This window comes from Nymphaea colorata, chromosome 2, assembly GCF_008831285.2.
Source record: "Nymphaea colorata isolate Beijing-Zhang1983 chromosome 2, ASM883128v2, whole genome shotgun sequence".
NCBI lineage: Eukaryota > Viridiplantae > Streptophyta > Magnoliopsida > Nymphaeales > Nymphaeaceae > Nymphaea > Nymphaea colorata.
Genome location: NC_045139.1, coordinates 25539962 through 25543888, shown reverse-complemented (window position 1 = coordinate 25543888; position 3927 = coordinate 25539962).

Sequence of the window (3927 nt, the reverse complement as noted above, 5' to 3'; positions counted from 1 at the left end):
ATCATTTGTCACGTATTTAATTGTTTAGTAATAGTATTTATCTATATTTACATATAATTTTTTTTGTATTAAAGATATTTTAGTTATGTGCATATTTAAAATGGCCAGTTTTGGTCCAGTTCGGTAAGCCGAACCACATGTGTTGTGTCGGAGAAGCACCAGCAGGATGTGGCAGCCATTTAAAAGCACCCATGCGGCATAGCATAGAAGACTATGGTAGGCTGCTAGATCTTATCGCTCTATTACCATATTAGCATAGAAGACTATGGTAAGCTGCTAGATCTTATCGCTCTATTACCACAAGAATAATATGTAATATCGCAGCTAGATCTTATCGCGCTATTTAATTCCTACACGAGAATCTTCAATCAATGATAGATGAAATCTACAATTTAAACAAACTGTAAACCACCCCCACCCCCGGCCCTGTTAGTGTGGATCTCAAATCCATATTACATATTAAAATGCATGGATTTGAGGTCCTAAAGGATGGGAATTTCAAGTCTTTGACAAACAGATATGATATTAAGGTCCACTTATAGCCTCAGATTTGAGATCCAAGCTTAGTCTAAAATCTCTTTCATGTGGACCCCAATAAACAAAGACCAATTTCATCACTATAAGGCAAATTATGACTCCTGTAGTCATTTGCCCACACGAAGAGCCCACAAAACTTGCCTTATTTACACATAGATACTTCATTAGTTTTCACTTTTTCACATATGACTGCTTCAGAAAGTTTGAAATTTAAAGTAACCATACCCCTTAACAGGAAATTCTTTGTTCCGCCACTACTACCAAGGGGAGATCTGGCAAATGAAGCACACATGAAAAATTCAACTCCATTGCTCGAGGTATGCAGTCTTATCATTATCACTATCACTTATGTAGTCGGTACTGTATGCATGTCATACTCCCTTAATATATAGCTTTATGGGGATGACGTTGGCCGCATGGAAAGTTACTGGTCTGTAAAGTAAAACAAAAAATTTGAGGTTCCATTTTCTTCTCATTGAAAGTACGGTGAACACTAGCTGAATCGGATTGAGTTCAGCCAGCTCCAGCTCAGTTTGACTAATGAAACTTTGTGTTTGAACTCGGCTCGAGCTTGATAATTGCTCGACAAAAGCAATTCGAGTTTGACTCGGCAGTTATGTGTTGAGCTCAAGGTCGACTCGATCAAAGCTCAACAAACTCGTTTGAATATATGGACTATTACTTTGCCATAAATCAAGCTCAACTAGATTAAGGCTCGACAAATTTCAATAAGCTTTTGTAAAAACTTACATAATTAATTAATGTCAATATACTAGTTTTTCAATTTAAAAAATTGCTATACATCCTTTTCAAACCAAGTCGAACTTTAACAGTTCGAGCTCACTGAACTCGAACTCAACTCGATTATTTGAACGAGTCGACTCATGAACTCGAGCTCGACTCGTTAAGCAAATGACTCAGCTCAAACTTATTCACAAGCTGACCTTTAACGAGTCGCTCGGCTCGTTGTTCACCCCTAATTGAAAGCATAGCCATATGATTTAGAATGGGCACCGAATCGGTGTACACCAAAGTTGAAGCTCGTGCCTTGTAAAGCGCGTGCTTTCTTAGTTTCTCTTCTTTACTTTCGATGCTAAAAGCTAGTTTCTCTTCTTTACTTTCGATGCTAAAAGCTGTCTGCAACGGAAGGACCTTTGCACAGCAAGATTTGGAATGAGTGAATAAATAATGGAAAAAAGTTTGAGATAATAAATAATGGAAAAAAATAATTTTGTTTTCATAGTTTTGAGATAAAAATCTTAATAAAACCTATTGGATGTTGTTTATGCAAAAGCCTCAAAAAATTGGGAAGAGAAGGACGCCTTTGTGAGACAGACAGAGAAAAAAAAAATTCCCTTATAAAAGTTGGTAAAAATCAGACCATTTGGATAAACGAGAAATATATTACCCGTTAAAATTAACTATCGGAGTTTTTTTTTTTTCCCTGCAATATAACCTTATACATATGACCTTACGAGTGATCAGGTGAGAAACATATAAGCTAGTCTCCTTTTTTTTTTTTGTCCTTTTGCTTTAGTAATGTTTTTCTAATAATCAAGAAATCAACGGCTCTTATAACACCAAAATTTTGACAGTAAAAAGATCAATTCTTTTTTACAAAAATAACTTGAAATAAAACATGATTTATATAAAATTAGTGTCTATAAACACATTTGCAGGTTCACATTTTGTTCAAAACATTTTTTTAAGAGGTATGGTTTTTACCATTTACCCAAGCGGTTTGCTTTTTCTAATAGAAGCACTAGCAGTGGTTTATATATATATATATATATATATATATATATATATATATTATAAGAAAGAGGTTTTAAGTCGGGCTAAATAACAATATTTTGCTTACTTTGATTGTATAGATGGATTCAACATAATTTGGTGTTTTGTCCCAGATCGTTCTTCGGTCATACCTTCAATATATATGTAGGTGGTTGAATAATTATTTTAACCATTTGAACACTTCATCAAATAGTTTCTAATGAACATTTGATCGAATAGCTTTGGAGAAGAAAAAACAAGGGCAAATAAAAATTGAACCAATCCATTTGATCACACACATAATATACATGTCAGGGAAGTGAGTTGCATGCGTGTTAGATGCATGCAACCCATATACGCCGAAAGAAAAGGGGATATTTTGGTAATTACTTAAAAAGAAATCTATTTTTTAATCTTTTGATCACTTTTCTCAATTTTGTCCGCTTATTCTTTTATTAATGGAGATATTTTAGTTATTAACCATATTAAAAATTTTGTTTTGTATATTTGGAGGTGGAGCCAGAAATTTTTCATGAAAAAAATCGAATTATAGTTGCAAAATCTTGATAGGGGCCGAAATATAATTTTTTAAAATTTTTTATATGGGATAAATAATTTTTTATAAAATTTATATGTAAATTTAAAAAAAAAAATTGAAGGGGCCAGGCCCCTGCAGTGCCCCATGGCTTTGCATGCGTCAATATGGCGTGTATAAAGAAAGAAATGAAAGGAGAGGCGATGAGATGGGGAGAGGAAACAAGAATAGGTCCAATTTACCTCCATAATAGCACTCTTAACCAGTTGTGCTGCTCAAAGAAAGAAAAAGAGAGAAAGGGGCTGATAAACGGAAGTGTAAATTTTCACGATTGCCAACGATAAAAGCATATTTTATAACCTTCTAAGTGACACATAAATAAATTCACACTTCTTTCTTTTGTCCTAATATTTTTGGTCAGACGGAGCCCTTGGATCTGGACAAAGAAAAGAAGAGTGCTGGCGCACCGGATGCATGCATGGCAGAGCTAACCGATAAAAAAAAATCGGTAGCTAGCTAGCGCTCTTACCAACCCTCGTCATAAAGTCCTTCTCTTCCATCAGTCCAGGCTACACCAATTAGCCCTAACTTGGCGTCAATGTGCGGTAACTCCTCTCCTCTACCTTTTATATATATATATATAGCTAGTGCTTAATGGCTGTCCATCATGACATACCATCTAGATGGATGGCTGTCATTTCATGCACATCCAGATAGGCTCCAACACATGCAAACGCAAGCTGATATATATATATATATATACTAAGCAAGAGAGAGAAAGAAAAGAGAGAGAGAGAGCGCCGTTACTGAAAAGGCTAACCTAACCACATTCTCATAGGCACGAGAAGACGGGAAAAGTTTCTCTCTCTTTTTTTTCTTTTTTCTTTTTTCTTTTTTTCTCTCCCTCTCTCTACTGCTAAAAGGTTGGCCTAGAAGCAGCTGATATGTAGGAGGCAAGAAGTGGGAAGAGAAGGAGCAGCTGAGCTAGGAATGCCTAGTTCCTCTCCCCCGGCCATGGCCAAACGCCTAGAAGGTAGCTGCTACTAAGATCTCTCGTGAAAGGGCTAGTTTCCAGCTACCAA